General features: G+C 33.3%; 1 protein-coding gene across 6 annotated transcripts in view; it reads right to left on the minus strand.

Annotated features, from left to right (window-relative positions):
* LOC145279766 (regulator of G-protein signaling 17-like) overlaps positions 1-19,508 on the minus strand; it is a 644,014-nt gene extending 624,506 nt beyond the window's left edge. For 2 of the 6 annotated variants that reach the window (XM_080131076.1, XM_080131077.1), the window contains exon 1: positions 17,678-19,508. The gene's annotated coding sequence lies outside the window, so the exon portion shown is untranslated. Of the gene's footprint in view, positions 1-9,616; positions 10,040-17,677 lie in introns of those variants that run through there. The other 4 variants (XM_080131082.1, XM_080131081.1, XM_080131083.1 and 1 more) reach the window with 4 other exon arrangements.
* Between the last annotated feature and the right edge of the window lie 3,014 nt (positions 19,509-22,522).

A 22,522-nucleotide genomic window follows, 5' to 3' on the forward strand; every position in this document is an offset into this window, starting at 1 on the left:
GGACAAGCAGAGAATTCTTAACACCCAATGCTCCACCCAAATGTAAAATAATCCCCTTGCTTGATAATTTAAAACATGTAGTGAAGCTTAGTATTATTTGGATTATTCGGACTATTATTCTCATCTTGAGTCTTATTCTCACAACATTTTGGCCAATGTAACTTCCGACCCACAAAAGTAATGGATAAAGTACTTAGTAAATTCAGTTTTAATAGACACTGTACAGGAAGTTAAAGGTTCAATCCTCAATGCAAGCAATAGTACATATACAATAGTAAATAACATACTGACAGAACGAAGGCATGCTACACCAGTGGATTCAATAAAGGGTTGTATGTTAAAAATTCTGTACAGATTCTGAGTCTAGCAGAAAGATTCTCGACTTCGACAAAATACACCTAAAAGAAGGTCAGAGGTTACATAGGCCGAAACATTGTGTGAATAACACACAAGCAGAGAACAGTAGTTCTGATCATCTAAAGAATACAAATTATCAATTTTCATCTCAAAAATTCAGAAACATGTAGTGAAGCTTATTTTTTAATATTTTTTTTAAATTCCATTTTCACCTCAAACACAGCACAGTGCAACTTTGATGTAGGGGCTACTATCGTGGCTATAAGTTGCAAGGCTGCTACGTAGAGAGTTGAACAGCAATATGTCTGTTCGCATTACACTTGAACTTTTGCATGTCAGTACAGTTGGGAAAGCAGGAACTCGAAAGGGCGTTCCAAAGTTTAGTAGTTCTGGGGAAGAAACTTAGAGTAGAAAGCCTTCTTACATATAGTGATCTCTACAGTGTAGGGGTGGGATTTTGTTGCTTGTCAGGTTTGTCGAGGGTATTTATGTCGAGGGGGTACAAGAGCTAGTAGTTCGTCATAGCATCAACCATTAAAATAGTTGTAGAACAGGCAGAGGGATGCAACATTTCGTCTACGGGACAGAGGCTAAAGCCTAGATAACAGTTCAAAACCTATCAGGTTGGTGACTCTCTTTTGAACCCTGTCCAGGAGTGAGAGACTAGTAGCAGATGCAGTAGCCCAACTGTGACAACAATATTCCATACATGGGCGAATGTTAGCCTTGTAGAGGTACAGGATACTTTCAGGTATAAGTAACATTCTTGCGCGGAAAAGAGAACCCACCTTCCTCACAGCGGACATGGCAATGCTCTCAATGTATTTGTTCCAACTCATATTTCCTGTGAACGTTAAGCCAAAGAGTTTGAAAGAAGTACATTCAGGTAATGTGTCTTTAGTCATAGCCATTGTTGATTGAGAAGGTTTCTTGTAATTATTGCAGGAAACAAGCTTAATCTTGGCAGCATCGAATGTGACCATCCATTTTTGTTCCCATTCAACTACAGATTGGAGATCTTCCTCTAGTATTTCTGCCATTTCCTTAGATATGAGTACATTTGTTTTCCCCTCGTGCCTGTATAGAGCATGGTATCATCAGCAAATATACCTATCGCAGAGACAATTTTATCAGGGAGATCATTTATGAATATTAGGAATAAAGGTCTTAAGATACACCCACATTTATATCATATTGTTTAGATGTATGAGCGTCGAGGACAACCTGGATTCTTCTCTTATTTAAGAAGGATTTAATTATATTAAGTATTCGTCCAGTGATACCGTATGGTCTGATTTTCCTGAGAAGACCATCATGCCAAACCCTGTCAAAAGCCTTAGATATATCTAAGACTACCGCTCTACTCTCCCCCGTTTTGTCCAATGTATGGTAAATACGTTCACAGAGTTAGGATATCTGTTGTAGAACGGGCTTGCCTAAATCCATATTGTTGTTCGGTCAGAAGTTTAGCAGCTGTAAGGTGATGGACTAGAGCTTGGTTAATTATGGAGTTAAATATTTTGATGAAAAGCGGGTGGAGGCTAATGGGGCAATAATTTAATGGGTCAGTTCAACTTCCACCAGAATTCTTGTAAACTGGTACCACAGAAGCAGTTTTCCAGCAGTCAGGAAAGCAAGATTGGTTTAGGCATTTGTTATAAAGCTTGGAGAGGGCTGGAGCAATTTTTAATAGCATAGCTGGGATGAGATCGGGTCCATATGCTTTTGAGGGGTCTAGGTTTTTTATGATATTATGCACCTGAGAAGGGGTGATTTTCAGATCTCCCAGTATGGCATCTGTCCGCAAAGAAAAGTCACAGAGGGAGTGGTTTGCTAGGTTCAATGTGGAGTTAAAAGCAAACCGACTGGCAATCATACTAGCTTTCTCGGTTGCCGTGCAAACAACCTCATAATTGTTGGATAGTGGGAGAATTGTCGATTGCCCATTAGTTACTACACTATTGTAGATTTTCGAGAAATCACGGGTTCCTAATTTCTGTGCTTCAATGCATTTTCTGGTGGTTTCGGTATATTCTCTCTTAGCTGTCACTATTTCTTTCTTACAAATACTTCTAGCTTCTTTAAACTTTTGTTTGTACTGGACTTATATCGGTTAAATCTGCAGTATGCATGTTGCCTTGGAGCAATGGCAGCTGCACAAGTAGAAATAAACTATTGGGAAGAGTAGGGTTTGCTACAGAATTTCTGTGTGGGAACATGTGCTTCAATTGCCGTTTTGAACCATTCAGTGGTCTCATTTGCACACTGTTCAGCAGGAAGAGAAAAGATATTTCCCCATGGGGCATCTCTGATGAGATTCCTGATGGCTTCCCAGTCAGTCTTCTTATAATACCTTGCCATTTTGAGAAATAGCTCTTCAGTTTTGGGTTGAGAATTTAGGCTGATTTCTACCATTATCACAGCGTGATCAGCATTCCCGAGAGGGCTATGGGCATTCATTACAGGAACTGGGGTCAGAAATAGATCTAAAAGTGAGGTATGTTGATCTTAGTGATTTTTATTTTTTTTTACAAGAAAGTCGCAACTTATCAAGGCCCGAAGGCAGCTCATGCCCAAATATGGCAGCAGTACTCCATCCTTGGACGTACTTGGCTTTTATATAGATAGAGAATTGTATCAGCAGTGAGATATCTACTGGAGCGGTAGAAGGATCCCACCATTTTTCCAGCGACCTTGGCAACAGATTTGATGTACGTGTTCCATTTCAGATCAGGAGTAAAGATCAATCCCAGAAGCTTGCCAAAACATGGAGCCCCCACAAGACGAGAGCCATCCATTTCAATCGATGCCAGATGGGGATCAGAGCATTGATGATGTAAAGATAGAAGCTTGGTTTTAGATGCATTAAAAGTAACCAGCCACCTCTTCCCCCATTGTACCACACGCTCAAGATCAGAGGAGAGAGAATCAGAGAGAACTTTGTCATTTACAGCCTTTGATGTGTTGCCATAGATGGTCTTGTCATCAGCATAGATGTCAACGAATGATTTAAGTCTGTGTTTTGGGAGATCATTGATGTAGATCAGGAAGAGAGTGGGGCCCAGGATGGACCCTTGAGGGACACCAGCATTAATACTGTGGGCTTCTGATTTCTGCCCATCAACCACTACTCTTATGAGCCTATCAGATTTGGAAAATGTGTTGGAAACATAACCGCTTGTGATAGGGAATAAGATATAGAGAAGCTATGTGTTATGCTATCAGCTGCATTTGTGTAAGTAGAGAATCCAAGCCAATTACTGTGGTGGATATTGAAGTCACCAAATACATAATGTACTTGTGAGCTAGTATCAAGGGAGAATGTTGTATCTAGGCTGTCAGAGACTTGGTTGATTAGGGTACAGTTCTGGGTCGATAAAGAGTAGTAGAGAAAATATGAGTAGCTAATGTTATGTTGCATGTTCAGTCTAAAGCACATTGAATTAAATAAGTAGATTTTTAAATATCGAATTAAGTAGTTCATGCTTAACTGTCTGATTTGTTGAACTAACAAAAAAAAAAAAAAAAAAAAAAAAGAAACCCTTCAGAAGTTGCTACTGCAAAGAAGATGGGCTCCCTCTACTGTACTAAAAAATTACTCTCACAAGAGAGTATCCTATTTTACCAAGCCATAATTCACTCATGGATGCAGTATTGTTGACACATCTGGGCTTGTGCATTTACCACTAGTTTCTTACTCATAAAGAGTATCCAAAAGAGTCACAAGTCTAATAGGTACCGCACTGTCAATCAATCTCCAACCTCTGTCCCATCGCTGCAATGTTGCATCCCTATGCCTGTTTTACAAGTACTTTAATAGAATGTATTTTGATTTTCATAGCACTTGTGCCCCCTCGATGTATATACCCCTGACTAGCCTGATAAACAGAAAAATCCCACTCCTTCAACGTTGAGGTTCCTAGATGTGGGGAAAACCTTCTACTCTAATAGTTGGACTGCTAGACTTTGGAATTCTCTCCTTTTTCCTGCTTCCCTGAATGTACTAACCTGTTAAAGTTTAAATGTAATGTGAAGCTCTTCATATCTTCAAATATTTATTTATGACGTTTAGTTTGATTGTTTTCTAGAGAAAAGTTGTTTTTGTTTTTTAGTTTGCAGAACATGATTGGAATTTTGCAAAGGAAAAAAACAATGTTTGATGCATTTTAGGTCAGGAATCCAGTATCTTCAAACAGCCTAATCTGGTAGCACCAGGCCGGTTCATAAAAAGACTGAAATATTCCATTATGTTTATATCACCAAATCCGTTCTGAGTTCTGATTGGTTGCTAATTCACGGGTGGATAATCTGTTATGAATATTCTTGCTAGAGTTGAGCATTATTGGTCGATAAAAATCAATTTGTTCTACAGAGTTGATATAAAAAAGATTATTGCCCACAATGGTGATGTCCTTGTCAGGTGAAATACAACCGCTTGTCATGCTATATCTACAGAGGTGCTGAGACAGTGGCTTCACTAAAAGAAATGGAAATAGCACAAATCCCAAAACATTTGGATGTAAACAAATATTGAGGATGGTCAACTAATCCATGTCGCCTTATTATGCGAGGACAAGAATTTTGCCATCAGCTGTCATTACTCCCATCTATTGGCAACCCCATGCGAATCAAGTCACCAGGGAACACAAATATCTTGAATCCACCAGTTCCTACGAATCATAACCTCATTCACAGGGAAACCTTTTAAATCAATTTGAGAGAGACCAGTGATGACATTTTGTCCCCGTTTTTCATTTTGTTATGATCCAACATGGGACTATTGTTTGACGAGTACAGAAGCACACCTTCACTTGTACTTTTTACAAGAGCTGACTGCAACCATGTCAACATGTGTACCACATGGCCGCCCCTCACGAAGGTGTTTAGCTCAGAGAAACTGTAACTGTTGCGGATGTGATGATTCTGAACCTGGATTGAGCGATAGGCATGGCCCAAATTTGCCTCATCGCTGCCACAAAACAGTATATTTTAGTTTGCTCAGTTAGCTCTCAGATCAAGTTATTTTCTGCAAATTTGCCTCTACCAGAACAACTTGATTATCAAAAAGTTACAATCTATTTCTAAATTGTAAGTTATAAACAATGTCCTCCCCAATACACACAATCACATATGCAAAGAATTTGAGTCAACCAAAAGACCATTTACACAATGGTTATAAGGTTATGTTCATGAAAACAACACTCGATTAGATTCATAGACATTTAAGCGCTCATTAAAAGTTCTCAATTTCTCAAATACTGAGTTAGTAAGGCAGTGAAGAATAGTAATATTTCTATGACCAACTGATCACTAAACTGTTATAGTTTATCTTTTTTACTGGATTTCAGGACAATAATTCATCTAGTCTGATAAAATATCCAGCTAAATGATGTTACCTCACTTAGAAGATGCACTATTCCTCCTATGAGCCAGTGTATAGCCATATCAAAGGTATCTTATTTGGGTTATGAATACCACGTTATTTTGAATATTTGGTCAGGGTTGAATTTTAAGAGGAAGTATTCTCATGTCAGCTTGCCCTTTTTTATCTTCTTAATATCTGGCGCAAAGAAAACATTTCAATTTTGTAAAACAACGAAATTTTGTGGAAAGAGGGCAGTACTAATATTAGACTGACCAGAAAGTTCTGAATGTACTTGAAAGATGGAAAACAAATCCATTCACATTATAATAATGTTTATGAAGTGTTCAAAAACAGGACTAGGAGGTGGCAGCAGTGTAGATCAACATGCTAAATTTGAAATCTCTCAGTTTCGTAGCATTATTTTAGTCTACATGTGATCTCTCCTGATATTAAGCTTTATCCTTTTCATCCTTAATATGAGGGGTGTACAATAAGTAATGCCCCTGACCCACTTCCAGTTCTCTGATCTAGCTGAAATTTTGCACGTGCAATGATTTATATCTATGTGGCAAATTACAGCTCTGAACTAATTGTGGTTTCTGTTTTACAGGTGTTTGAACTGAGTCAGGTGTGAAATGAAGCCTGTTGAATGTCGAGCAGTGATCCGGTTTTTGTATTTGAAAGGACGCACACCACAGGAGACTTTTGATGAAATGAAAGAAACTTATGGTGATAAGCCCCATCATATGACCTTGTAAAACGCTGGCATCGTGAATTCAAACATGGCCGAAAGTCTGTGGAAACAGCTCCCAGACCTGGTCGCTCCTCCCCTTCTGCCATTGATGAGGCATCTGTCCATCAAGTTGAGGCTGCCATTTTGGAAGGTTGGTGCATTACTATTCACCAAATAGCCTAAGATGTCAAGATTAGTACAGGGTCTGTGGAAACTATCATTCATGACCATTTGCATATGCATAAGGTGTCTGCCAGATGGATTCCCAGGTTGCTCACACCATTCCAGAAGCGAGAACACGTTGAGTGCTTGAGGATGAATTTGGAGATGTGCCAAGAAGATGAGTCAAAGTTTTTCAAAAGACTGATTACACAGGATGAAACCTGGGTCCATCACTATGATCCAGAGACCAAAGCCCAGTCAATGCAGTGGAAGCACTTGGACTCACCACCTCCAAAGAAGACAAGGGTGCAGCCCTCCGCTGGCAAGGTCATGCTCACAGTCTTCTGGGACCAGGACAGAGTAGTGATGACAGATTTCCTGGCAAAGGGTACCACAATTACACGAGCCTATTATGCTTCACTTTTGAGGAAATTAATGGAAGCTATCAAAATCAAGAGGCGGGGCAAGATCAGCAAAGGTACTCTCCTCCTGCAGGACAACGCTCCGGTCCACAACTCATATGTCACCAGATCAGAGGCACAGGCGTGTGGTTATGAAATCCTCCCCATCCTCCCTACTCTCCTGACCTTGCACTCTCTAACTTTCACCTCTTTCCAGCCATGAAGTTGTTTTTTGAAAGGAAAGCGTTTCCCAGATGATGTAGCCTTGATTTCTGAAGTCACGTCGTGGTTGGAGGACCAACCTGGGGTGTTCTACAAAAACAGTCTCCAGAGCTGCATCAAACGATGGGAGAAATGCATAACTTTGGGTGGTTCCTATGTAGAGAAAGACTAATACCTGTGCCATGTTTTGTTGCTCTACTGCTATGGGAAGTGGGTTAGGGGCATTACTTATTGCACACTCCTCGTATAACTCCCGGCGAAAGTCTCAGTATACTAAATTTATTCATTTACTTATTAAATTTTTAGGTGAAGTACAGTATAGTTAATAAAGCCCCCTCCCCCCCTTCCTATGTTAAGAATGACTTTCTAAATAATCTGAAGTTTACTGACTGTGCACAAATAATATTTCGAAAGCCATTCTTAACATGGGGATTGGCGGCTTTTTAACTATTCTATACTCTCACCGAAAAATTTAATAAGTTAAATTTGGTAAACTGAAACTCTCACCGAAAGTTATATTACAGATGAAGTTTAATATCAGGAACTGAATCTGACTAGACACCGTTTGCTGCTGACTAAGTCAAGTATTCTTTTCGTTTACAGAACGTACAGAACACATCTTTAGTTAAGGAGTATCTTTATCAACATTTTAATTTCTCTAATTCCCCTCTAATTTCTTGATTTTAATATCATAAGTTGAGTAATTTGTAGATAAGACCCCCCCACCCCACCCGGCAAAAAAATAAATAAATAAATAAATAATAAATAAACAAACATTAGGTGATTACATGTGAATACTGAAAAACTTGGGGGAGAGAAAAAATATTTTAAACTTTAGTTTCGCATATAAATTTAACATAAACTGACCACTGATTTCCGGACCAATACCCAACTGTAAGCGCTTTATGATCATATCATATAACCAGAGTTTTTTGTTAAGAGATTGAAATTGTTGGGTTTGTATAACTGTACACATAGATTTGAAAAAGTTGTCAAAAACAAATATATAACAAATAAATGTTATCAAAGGCAAGATAAATTACTTTTCTACCAAACTGGATATAATTTTCTTGCTTTTATTCAATTTAACATGTTTATTCAGCTCGAAAAACATGCAGTGTTTACCGATGTATTGGAAAATTCAAAATGGCGACCGACTCTCTCTTTAACACGGTAAGTTCGGGAAAAGGTGTTATAAATAATAAACTAGACAAAATACTATGAAAAAACCACCGAATATATGTCAAGTTATGTCACGGTAACATATATTGAGCGAATTTCTAACAGTATTTTGTCTAGTTTATTATTTATTACACCTTTTTCCGAACTTACCGTGTTAAAGAGAGAGTCGGCTGCCATTTTGAATTTTCCAATACATCGGTAAACACTGTATGCTTTTCGAGCTGAATAAACATGTTAAATTGAATAAAAACACGCAAATTATATCCAGTTTGGTAGAAAAGTAATTTATCTTTCCTTTGATAACATTTATTTGTTATATATTTGTTTTTTGACAACTTTTTCGAATCTATGTGTACAGTGATACAAACCCCTCGAACCTATATGGCCTAATGGTTAGCAGTATTGGTCAACAATCAGTTTTAAGCAACATTCTTCAGAAGGTCGAAGGTTGAAGCCAATGCTACAGGCGCTAATAACCAAGACCGACATAATATTAACAGATTGTGGGGGGGGAGTACTTTGCTCCCGCTGATAAAATAAAAAAAAGAAAAGTTAGAAACTCCGTACAGGTTCCAGAGTTCAAAAGTGCACCTGAAGAAGGCCGGGGGGGGGGGGTACATCAACGAAACATTGTGAACCTAGCCAAGCTAAAAATTGTAGTTCAAATGATCCTATAAAACAATACAAATTATCAATCCTCATCTAAAAAATTTTTCGAAACAAAATGTCTGCTCAGTTAATTGTTTCTCAAATTAAATTAATGGACTATTTTGTGTTGAAAGATTAGCCTTATTTAAAAGTTTGGCACTTATGCAAAATAATAAGTTTGGATTTTCAAGTTAAATTCCATTTTTACTGTATCTTCTGTTTAATAAATTGTTAGGTAAAATTACAGAAGTTGCTAAGAATGGATTGATAGATGACATTACTTCAGCACGGTTTGTATTCTATATAAATACTAAATTTTCCTGATGAAGAATTTAGCAGTAGAAACAGGATTGCTTTATTTAGCATATTGAATCAAAAAAAGAAAACGATTTAAGAAACAACGGATTTTTTTTTTTTTTTTTGTAGAGGTTTACAATAGTATGGAGCCAGTTAAGTACACACCCTCCCAAATTCCCAAGGTATTTTGGAAATTAATTTTGAAAATACGATCATCTTGAAAGAAAAACAAAACAAACAAAAACTTACTTCAATAGAAGGGGCATAGAAAAATTCAAAGAATGTACGTCTGGTATGCTGATATTTTGGTGTCAGCCATGAGAGCCTTTCAATAACGAGAGCAAAATCTAACATTCTAAACAACAGGTGGAACAAACGAAGAATTAATCATTTCTGTTTTGATTTCTGCGACAATAATTGTGTGGGAGATAGATTATAATGTCAGATTCGTTCACAATGAAAGAAGCGGGAAGAATAAAGAGAAAAAGACGATTTGCTGATATCACTACTAATTGAATCTTCTCTTAAAATTCTCCATTATTATGAGTGTCGTCTTCCTTTCTCGTGGTCAGTATTTTCGTTTAAATAATTTAATACAAAATCTGGAAAACTGTTCAGAAAAATTAATGGAATAATGGCCGTTATAGTAAGTTAGTAATAATGTCTATATTAGTAAAACTGTGCGACCACTTCTTGTGTGTGTGTGTGTGTGTGTGTGTGCACGTGCGTACTGTACACACATTTCTCGTCTCTGCGTAACTTTTTGTGCAGAATATGGACCATAATTTTTTTTCTTTTTAGATTTGATTTTCAAGTTAAATTCGATTTTTTACGATATCTTTTATTTATTAAATTGTTGGATGAAAGTACAGAATAGCTATATACAAAAAAAGAAGCTCCCCCTTCTTATGTTAAGAATGGATTTCTAAATAACGTTATTTCAGCTCGATCCGTATTCTGTATAAGTACCCATTTTTGTAATTGTTATTAATAGATGATTTAACGAAACAAGAGATGTATTAAAATACTTACACCGAATTCTTTTTATGAATAATTTAAAAAATTAATTACAAAATTAGATCCACCAGAATGCACTTCGGTTTATTCATGAACACATTGACGATTTTAATGTTTATAATTGAAAAGAAAATATTCGTGACTAATGGAAATTTTAAAAGAATTCGGGAATATTACTTGTAAAACATAAACAACAACAAAATTGGTATAGGTCTAGTAAAAAAAAAAAAAAATGAAAATAAAAGTCCCGGACAACGCCGGATAGGTAGTGCTAATAGACATAAAAAATAAGGATTGTGTCTTTCAGAAGATGGTAAGATGATATATCTGCATGTTTTTGCTTTTTGTTTTGTTGTTTTTTTTTCTTCTTCTCAATATCCATCCATGCACAACATTAAATAGATGATCAAATTGTTGCTTTTATTCGTTTAAGTTTGACTTCATATTTCAGAAAGCCTTGATTTGATAGAAAGGCGACGCTTACAGTCTAAATAAATATAAAGTCGTTCTTTCCTTTTTCTTTAGGGGAGGGATCCTTAGAAAAATTGTGAGCATTATTGGTTATTTATTTTTTATTTTCATGGAGAGAGTGGGTCAAAAAAAGGTCAAGTAAAGAATTATTTTATCTCGATTGACAGTCTTAGATTCCGACTGTCTGTTCTGTCTTTGACTGCTGCTGGTTCCTGCAAGACGAGAGCTTGGTAAACTCAAAGACGGAGGAGGAGGAAGAGGGTCAGTCGTCACTGCTTGACTGATGCCACAAGCATCGTCGTAGTCGACCATTTACAAGTGTATACAGTTCGAAAAGGAAGAAAAACAGAAAATAAATAAAATGAATGGACAGAAAGTTTGGGGTTGGGTCAAAAACAAACGCCGCTTTCATTTAAGTTTTGGCGTCAAACAGAACGTTGTATTGCTCAAATTCAAAATCCAATTTTACTACTTCGCCATTTTTCTGTTTAAAAGAAAAAAAAGATTTTTTTTTAAGATTGATATTTAAATGGAGATAGACCCGGTTTCATTTATTTTCAGGTTAAAAATTAGGCCTTCGAAACAAAAATGAAAATCGTGCACTAGACTGCAAGCAGCAGCAGCACTACTAGCACTAAGCTAGTTTTGAATTATGAGGAATAAACGAAGAGTTGGAAACAGTGAAACATGAAAGAACACGATATTAAATCATTTACATTTTATATTTAAATATAAACCAAGAAATTCAATAACCAGCATTTTTTTAGATGAGGATTGATTAAACTATTATTCTCATCTTGTTACACGCGAAGTTTCAGCCAATGTTACCTCGGACTTATCTTCAGGTGCATATTTTCGAACTTGGGAACATAATTTCGAACTAAACTATTTAATCCACAAGTAGATTATTCTTCACCTGTCGGCGATGACCGGACAAGTGTTAATGTTATTCTTAGTTATCAATGTTGGTAGTAAAAATAAATCTTTACATACTGTCTCTTGGAACCGATTGTTAACTAAAGTTGTTAACCATTACGTCATGGATCATGTGGGAAATTCTCGTATGAATTTTAGTAGCCTTAAACTTAATCATATATAGATGTGTAGTATTGCTACTATAAAATTAATAAGGTTCGCAAAATTCATACTAGAATTGTCCATGTGTACCCAGGGTCTAATGGTTGACAACTCATGACTGAAGGAATGAGAACAATATACCCCTGTGGATTAAATAAAAGATTCAGCTCAAAATTCCATGCATTGCCGCTCCCCAAGTTTGACTAGAACATTCACAAGTTGGAAAAGTTAAATAAGGTTGGAAATCACATCGGCTGAAACGTTGTGAATATAAACAATAACGTAAATATTAGTCCAAATAATCCAAACAAATAGATGGAATCATTAAGATTAAAAATATAAATAAATCGGTCTATAATTTTATTTTTATTTTTATTTTTTTGATGTTCAAAAAATCTGACTTTATATTTTTATTTATTGATTGATTTACAAACATTAAAAAGAATTTAATAAAAAAATATTTGTTGACAAATAATGAAGAGACAAGACCTCTAAAAAATTAAGATAAAATGTGTATACTTCTTACTCCCCACCCCCCTCAAAAAAAAAAATACTGAAAACTGATTATTCACGTTTTAATTTTCCTCCACAAATAAATTTAAATTAAAGTAGCGATCGCATTTCGAAAACAAATCTATCTTTAAGACATTTCGACAAATCGAAAGGAATTTTTTGGAAAAAAAAAAAAAAAAAGATATCCATGAAAGTGAATTAATTATGAGAAGATAAGTCTATGTCATCATCATTATATAAAATATATATATATATATATAAAGAAAAACACGCACAACACAAGATGGACATGAAGTTAGGGTTTGGTTATAAATAATCAAACTACATTAAATCGATCCCCCACTTATTGATCAAAAGTGCACTCACGCGCACGCATGAAAGAAACAAATATTTGAATCGTGTACGTTTTCAGCGTCCCAAATTCTCTTTAAAAACACAGTATGTTGGAGACGATTATTTGATTTTAACTTTTAAAATTACATTGAAAATGTCATAACAGTTATGCAATTTAATATTATACATCATTCCTTATTTTTTAGAGAACTAATTTTCTTGGGCTAACTTTGATTATTAAAAATAAAGGACTCTTAAGTCACAGATACGGGGAAGGCAGACAGATACAAATTCAAAACTTGCTAAAAATAAAAAATACGAAGTTCTATATTTAAAACAAAACTCGAATTAAACTGAATTTTCGGGAATATGTGTTACATCAAATTGCAAACGTAATAATTGAGTATTTCGTTAAAAGAACTTGCGACGCTGAATACGTACACAACCCAAATAGTAATACAAATTTATTTCAAATACGATTATAAAAATCCATTAACATTTTTTTAGTGAAATAAACAAAACAAGATAAAATCATGGTTGTCATGTAAACAGATTTACAAATATTTGGATTTGTAAAAGACAAATGGTCACGGAAGGAATTGTCGTTTTGTTACTGTTATTATATTTATTTATTGTACTTATGCAGAATACGGACCATGTTTTTCAAGCTGAATTCAATTATACAGCATCTTTTGTTTATTAAACTGTTACGTGAAACCTCACCCTCCCCATATTAAGAATGATAATAACATTATTATTTCAGCACGGTCCGTATTCTTCATAACATCCAGTTTTTTTTAGGTGTTTTCCTGTGTTTTCTTTTTACAAGTTTAATTCTATGTATGCCAACGTCAAAAAACAATAACAGCAATAATATATTACTGAATTTCTAAATAAAAGTAAATGTGTTTATTGTTTAAAAAAAAAAAAAAGTGGTGGGGGGTGCCGGTGTAGGTGTACAAGTAAAAAAAAAAAAAAAAATACAACCATATTCAAAACTAGCTGTTCCAACTCATTGCTCCCCGGGAATTTTTACTTTCATTTTTGTTTCGCGCTACATTTTGTTTTGTTTTTTGTTTTTTTTGTTGTTTTTTCTAATAGGATTTAAAAAAATTAAATTTAATTATTACCCTATCGTTTGGTAATGAATTCATTATTGGAAGCGCGCCCCCCCCCCCTGTATTTTTATTCATTTATTTTTCTTTCTTTTTTTTTCCATTTTATTCAACGGGTTATTTATCGAATAGTGACGATTGACTAATCTACCAGATTATCAAAAAAAAAAAAAAAAAATACAAAATATTAAACATTTTTAAGGAATGCTTCGTTTCTAATACAATGTTCTAGTAAATCGATCCCCCATTTTTGAAGCATCGACTTTGTCGGACAAATATCGCGAATTTAGCTGAAAAAAAAGGGGGTTTTATTACTGTACACATAGATTCGAAAAAGTTGTCAAAAAAAACAAATATATAACAAATAAATGTTATCAAAGGCAAGATAAGTTACTTTTCTACCAAACTGGATATATTTTTCGTGTTTTTAGTCAATGTAACATGTATATTCAGCCCCCAAAACATAGTGTTTATCGATGTATTGGAAAATTCAAAATGGCGCCAGACTCTCTTTTTAACACGGTAAGTTTGGGAAAAGGTGTTATAAATAATAAACTAGACAAACTACTATTAAAATTCCACCGAATATATGTCAACCTATGTCACGGTAACATATATTGAGCGAGTTTCCAACAGTATTTTGTCTAGTTTTATATTTATAGCACCTTTTCCCAAACTTACCGTGTTAACGAGAGAGTCAGACGCCATTTTGAATTTTCCAATACATCGGTAAACACTGTATGGTTTTCGAGCTGAATAAACATGTTACATTGAATAAAAAAACGAAAAATATATCCAGTTTGGTAGAAAAGTAACTTATCTTGCCTTTGATAACACTTATTTGTTATATATTTGTTTTTTGACAACTTTTTCGAATCTATCTGCACAGTAATACAAACCCAAAAAAACTTTTGAATATTAATTTTTGTGTATTTTTGGATAATCTGGTAGATTAGTGACTATTCGATAATAATCCGCTGAAAAAAATTTAAAAAAAAAAAAAAAAAAACGACGGAAATAAAAAAAATAAGGTAGCTGCCTCGACTTGTAGGTGCACTTATTGATCCGCGCTATTTTTTAAATAGTATTTTCAAGTTTAACTAAAGTTTTATTATCTGCTTTTTATTAAACTGCAAGGTTAAAGTACAGGATAGGTACAAAACACCATCCCCTCCCCATGTTAAGAATGGCTTTCTAAATAACATTATTTCAGCACTCAGCAGTACCGCTTCGCTTCCATACGTGCGTGCGCCAATAATTAAACAAACTGTAATAAAACTATAACTAACTTTGTTAATCTTTCTAAAATTATTCTATGTAAGTAGCTTCCAAAACTTCCATCGTGAGGATTTGTTAATAATTTAAAAGCCGCAAATGATTTTCGGTGCTAGTGCATTTATCCGCTGCTGCGCTATTTTTTAAATCGTATTTCCAAGTTTAAAGTTTTATGTTTTATTATTATTATTATTATTATTATTATTATTCAATTGTAAGGTTAAAGTATAGAATAGGTACAAAACACCCTCCCCCTCCCCATGTTAAGAATGGCTTTTTAAATAATAACGTTATTATTTCAGCACGGATCAATAAGTGCACTAGTACCTGATTTTCTATTCAACAGTTTAAATACTTTCGAATAGGCCCGCCTTTTAAATTTCGAATGGTCACAAAGTAATTCATACTTTTATATTTGTTCATTAACAAAAGGTTTAAAAAATGGTTGACGTGTTTACGAAGAAAACGAAATTAAATTATTTTTTTAGTATTTGTGCACTTATTGTACCGTGCTGAAATATTTAGAAAGCCATTCTTAATATGGGGAGGGGAGAGTGTTTTGTAACTATTTTGCACTTTCGCCCAACAATTTAATTAAAAAAAAGAAAAAAAGATCGTTAAACTTGTATTTAATTTTAAAATACTATTTTACAAAATAGCACGGTACAATAAGTGCAGAAACATTTTTAATATAAGATTATTTAAAATACGTTTTATATTGCATTTTTTCTTTTGTTTTCAATAAATAATTGATCAATAAAAAATTAAGAATGTGCAAGCGAGAAGCACACGAAGTAAGTGGTAACAATTTTATGGAGTGATTACAATTCAATATGCGTAAACAAACATCAAAACAAAAAGTAGAAATAATCACGTTTTATTTTAATCGAAATGCAAACAAAAAAAAATGGTGCATGTTTGGAGCAAAACATAAGTTATATCTGTTATTGATGATAATTTTACGGCAGGGGAGAGGGGAAGCTCGTTCAGGTCCACCAAAACATGTACTTTCACAGTTTCACTGTCCATTGATGCGCCATTATTATTTTGGAATTGTAACAAGACAGACTGCAGTTACCTCCCCTGTTATCATACAAACTCGTCTGTTTATTATTTAAAAAATAATTTGAAATTTTTTCGAAGATGTTCATAAATTAATGTTCTTTTTCAATTTTTTTTCTTTTGTAATTTTTGAATATTTTACTAATTGCGACATGACAATTAAATATATACGATTGGTTTTAATTTAAATTAAATATTTCGATTTCGTTCTTACTCCGTACAAATGCTAAAATGATTTTAATAATAAAAACTAGAAATGGTAACTCGAGATTCTACTGTGTTGCATGAAAGGGTTTAAAGAGAACATCTTTTAAAACCTGTAGTGAGTGAGGATGAAGATATTCTGAAATCTTGCGAATATTCCTCTACTCACTGTATCCATCCGAAGTTGCCCGGGAGTTTTTAATTTCAGTTTTTATCTCGCCCACCACCCACTACCGCCACACTTTGTAATTTCTTGTCATTATTTTTTGTAAGAAAATATTTACAGCTTTCGAAAAATCATTGAATCAGTTTTGCAATAAAATCGATAGGACATCTTACAAGATCTTAAAATCTATTCTCCACACATACTTTCAACTTTTCTTTTTTTACGCTTAAAAATGAATGATGGGGGGGGGGGGCAATCTGTCACAACTTCTGGCGTGCAACGTGCATCACTGCATATGTGTGTATTTCTTGGTTCTACTTGACTTGCATTTTTATTGCAAAGTAAGTACTAAAACTTTTTAAATCAGATTTTAAACATTTTATTTAAATCTGCCAGAATACATTTCGATTTTTTTCGTAAACAAGTTACCTATTTTTAAAGCCTTTAAACTGTCGAATAAAAAATATTCAAATTGGCTTTAAAATTCTTAATCCTGTGCATTAAAAATTGAAAGTTTTAGAAAAAAAAAAAAAAAAAAAAAAAACATTTGCATTCAATAATTTTAGCAAGTTTTAATTGTTTTTACCTTAAAGTGGAAGTGGTCCAAATCGGTAAACAAACGATGTCGTTATAATTATAATTGTCAAAATATATATTTTTTTAATAATGGTGATTCTGCAGAATTTTGTAAACTGAACTTTTTTTTTAACTCTAAGTTAGTCGGCAAAAATCGGTTTAGTTCGGTTCAAATTCTGTAGAAGCACCAAAATCTGATTTAAAAATGAAAGTGAAATATTTTCGAGTAAAGCCGGGTAGATTGAAAATAAGTTTGTTTTTGTTTTGTTGTGTTTTTTTTTTTTGTTTGTTTGTTTTTGTTTTGTTTTTTTTTTCTTTCTAATTTAAAAAATTTGGAGGGAAGGAAGAAAAATAAAAGATTTTTCCATTTACAAGAAATATTAGAATACATTTTAACTCTGATCAACAAGGGGAAAAATATTATTCATCCGTTTCATTCTCACTTTCTTCCCTTTCTCTCTTTCTCATCATTGCCAGATATTTTCTTTTTCTTTTACTTACTCTTCGGAATAAAGCAGTAATACCAATTTTTTTTCTTGTTATTCTTCTTCAGTATTCCTTCTTTCCAACCACCACTGTGTATGGTAGCCAGCTTCATCAATGAATTGTCGGTTCTTCTTCACTGAAGACGGTTCTTCTTCATATTGGTAAATCCCAAGTCTCCAAAGAAAGAGACGCAACATTGAATGACAGAGATATTAAATAAATAAAAAATACTATAAATATTCACAGACGATCCTTTTTCTTTTTCTTTCTTGTTTTTAGGCAAAACCTTTTTATCCTTTTAGTGGTGATTCCTCCCTTCGTCATTAATTGTGTATTATACGCAACCACAAAACGAACAGTTATTAATAATAATAATTATATTTCCTTATTTTATTTTTTTTTATATCACACTTATCAGCCGTTTCTTCCTTTTCATGATCTTTTTTTAATCTATATATATATATATCTATATATATATCGAAGTGTTTCAGAATTTTTATTCCCGATTTTAGGGAAAAGGTTTTTTTTATTCTTTTAATTTAAAACTAAATAACAATGTGAAGATTGTTATTATTTATTATTCTGATTCTATTATTCAACAATTTGGAATCATTTCTTCTCCACTCCAAAAATAAAAAAAAAGGGATTTATCTTTTTTTCTTTTTTTTTTTTAAACAAGTTAATGTTTTTTTTTGTTTGTTTGTTTGTTTTAGAAAAACATCATTGCGTTATTTGCTCTTTTTTAGTGGTACAAATATAATTCCTCAGCCTACATCACTTGTCATGTCGCAAATTGACGGAGCTGAAATGGTAACAGTACTCATATGTGGCACTAAGTAGGAGTACTATAGTCATCTAGAACAACTAGTAGAAAAATGAAGGAAATACTTATTGGTGGCGCCTGTTTTTGTTTTTTGTATTTTTTACACTAAAAGAGATAATTATTGTTTTCTTGCAAAAGATCCTTCTCTTAAACGAACAAAATAAAGTTACTTCTTTAAATCGATTAATTTACTCGGATGGATATAATTTAGGATTTAATGATTTCTACTCGATACGGCTTTTCTACTACTACTACTACTACTGATACATGTAGTACGAATAGTCGTACTTCGGTATTACATTGAATTGACATTGTACTAAAATAATATAACTACTATAAAATGCTAGCACTTGTGCAGTTTAACATGCTCAAGCGAATTTAGAAAGCCATTCTTGACATGAGGAGGATCTTTGTTAACTCTTATGTCACGCAGACGGAACTCTTCTAAAAAGAAAATAATTTTCTTGTAGATGTTAGCGCAAAAATGTTTTGTTTTTCTTAATTTATTGTTACTATTATTGTCTGTTCGGCTTTTTTTTTTATTTCTCTATGATATTTATTGTAAGGCTTTAAAAGAAAACATTTTCTTTTATAAATAGTTATAATAATAGTAGAGCGGTCAAGCGGTTGTAATATTTTATTAAAATTCCGTGTTGACCAGATTATTTATTTTCTTTTAATTTTGTTTGGGTGAGCATAAAATACAACGTAAGGATCACGTTAAATTATTATTTTTTAAATAATGATAGTTTTAATTAATTAAGTTACGTAGTAGGAACCAAATATTAAATGAATTTCAATGGTTTCTTTTAGCGTTTATTCTGCGTTGATGTTGTGAGTTAATTTCGAAAAGACAGACGATCGAGTCTGATTCTAAGGAATAATGGTAAATGCAGGGTCGCAGGAGGGAATAGCAAGAAAGAGCAACACATAGGTGGCAGTGTTTCTTGGTTCCAGAGAGAACAGACCTAAACAGTGATAAAAGAAGAAAGAAAAAAAGTGCCGTGCATAAATCATAAAATGTCGATTCGAAAACGAGGCTGTCTTGAAATCCCTTCATCTTTGAATCCAAAAGTCTCGGGTTCAATTCTTACCCGAGGTAAACCGTTTTCTCATATATATATATACGGTTTAATTCACTATTTAAAACATTTACTTTTAAAGATCCCTAAAAGCTTTTGTAAAATTAGCATTCTTGATGAATCAAAAATTACTATAAAAATTAACGAAACGCCTGTCGCCTCGCTGGAATATTTAATTAATTCCATACTTATTTTTTAATAAGATTTTATCATTTTAATTGTGGCAAAAATCTATAATCACGATGCGAACATATTTTATTTTAAAACTTTAGTTATATTTTATTTCGAAAACAAGCAAGAATGAGAATATCAGAATAAGCATATGACAACTTTTTTACCGAAAAAAAAAAAATGCCGTTTATTAATCGCAACACATTAACCCTAAGTCTGAGTGGCAATACAAAAGAAGAAAATTTTAAATATATTTCTTTAAATTAATTTTAGGTTATTTTCACTGTTACTTAAATTAATTTTAGGTTTAATGGATTGTCAAGTCAATCTCACTTAAATGAATTTAAACAAGAATGAAATTAATTGTCCCTTAAATCTAAAATTCAATTAGACTAATTAAAACCTTAAAATATCTTAAATAAGTATACGATGACTGTAAATACATTCTTTAATTTATTTATTTATTTATTTATTGTTAAAAAATAATGATTTGAGAAAAATGGAGAGGATTTTGTTTGCGCGAGCATATAACATTAACTAAAGATTCGTTTACAAAATATATTGATGATTTCGAAATTAATTACATATTGAGAGCGGAAATAATTGAAGAAATAATTAAATATTTGATCTTAATTTAATACAACTCAGAGATATATCGCGTGTGTCTGTTTCTTTACTTAACTTTGATGAGCATACATTGAATTATTATTATTAACAACAACAACAACTACAACAATCGGATATTTATAGAAATAAAATAATAAAAAAAAAAGATAGAACTAAAAACCAGTATTTATATTGACTTATTTTTCCCGATATCTTCCACCCGGGCAACGCCGAGCATATATAATTATTTCAATTAAATTTTTGATTTAACAATAAAAGCGAGTCCTCGCCCCTAAAAATCAATCATTAAATTGGAATTTGTACTCCGTAAAATGATTTGACTTCTTTTGAGTTTTTGAATAATGATTCCTTCTTTTTTTTTTTTTTTCTCCTCCCTCGTTTTTTTGTTTGTTTATTTGTTTTGTTTGCATTTGTTTTGTATTTGTAATCTATTAACTAAATGCATTCGTTTTCATTTATCATCATCGTTGCGTGACTTTATTTAAGAATTGTAAAAGAAGCGAACAAGTGTGAATAGAAAAAGTGGACTTGGACTACTAGCGCAAACGCAACTAAGTAGGTGATCGCAGAACAAACACGTGGCACAACCTACCCGAAAAATGACGTCACTTATTTGCAGTCATTCTCGGTATTTCATCTACATTCTGTGCCGTCGTCTACAGTGTCCATATGCTTTAAGAGTAATATCATATGAATGAATCTTTGATAACAAGAAAAGCAATATTGACGAATTGGACGATATTTTGTTTTTTAATTCAATCCACTACTTCAGCTGTAATAGTTGCACAAAAAAAAAAAAAAAAACCGCTACAGGTAATATTTGCCCGTCTTTTCCGACGAAGAAATGAACATGATGGATGTGACATGAGATCATCATATCAATTTAATGTGAGGGGGAATCCAGTCCCTTACTCTCAAAATCCAGACAGTTTGCATGATCGAGCTCGTCGACATTCCGCAGTGGATGCACCTCAGGCGACCGGCAGTAAATCAATACCTTCTCGAAGGAAGAGATTGTTCCGGCTCCACCCCGAGATAGAACAGATACTTGACTCTGATGTAAAACATTACATTATATAAACTGTAGAATTTTCCTTTCAAAATTTACGATTAATTCATTTTCTTCACTTTACAAAAAAAAGTAAGAAAAGCATTAATAAAGATAAGTTTTATTCCACGAAAAATAAACGAGCTCTCTCTCTCTCTCTCTCTCTCTCTCTCTCTCTCTCTCTCTCTCTCTCTCTCTCAAACAAACAAACAAACGAACAAGCAATAAGTGTTGGCTTTAGGGTCTAGGGTCAAGATCAAAGTGTAGTATCTGTTCTTCAGATGCTACACTTCAATTTCTTGTTCTCTGTTAGTGGAAGAGAAATCTTTCACGACTGACACAATTTTTATTTTTTGTTCCTTTTCTCCACGTTATAAAACGACCCTGGTGTCTAACTCTGTTCCGTTGTAAATAGGAATAAGAGTTTGCTTAGATCAAAGTGTGGGACCCGTCTCTTTTGACGCCGAGTTGGGTAGGGAGCTGAATTGGAAGATTGTTTTTTTTTTTTTTAATAATCCTGACTATCAAAATCACACACGCATTAGATATAGGAGTTAATACCACCTTGTAAATGTAACGGGCTTCTTTTTTTTTTTTTTTTTTTTTTATTTATTTATTCATTTCACCTCTCCCGTTTACTTTCAGTAATTCGAAAAAGATATTCATTTCCCAAAATGAAGAGGGTTATGGATCGCCTTTATGTTAATGTTATAATTATTATTAATTAATTGAGGAATGACTGCATGTAGGCAGAGGAGCCCTTCAAACATTTTTTTTATATAACTAAAATGAAAATTATTTTAAAATTAAAACAGTTCTGAACGAAAAATTAACGACTCTGTTTTCTGTCAGTAAATAAGAAATCTTTCGAGGTTAATGCTATTTTTTGAAAATTTTGGTCTCAATACAGAGTGACCATTTTATGAGGAGCTGCATTTTCCTCTCATTAAAAATCGACATGGTGTCTAACTCTGCCCTTGTGGGGAGGCAAGTAAATAGAGGCGAGTGCTGGTACTTGATTATGTAGATATCTTTTACTAAGACATTGCTTGCAATAATAATAATAATAATAATAAATTACATCCTAAAAAGAGAGAAAGATTTAAGCG

This window comes from Euprymna scolopes, chromosome 7, assembly GCF_053919585.1.
Source record: "Euprymna scolopes isolate OS-2025 chromosome 7, ASM5391958v1, whole genome shotgun sequence".
NCBI classification, from domain to species: Eukaryota; Metazoa; Mollusca; class Cephalopoda; order Sepiida; family Sepiolidae; genus Euprymna; species Euprymna scolopes.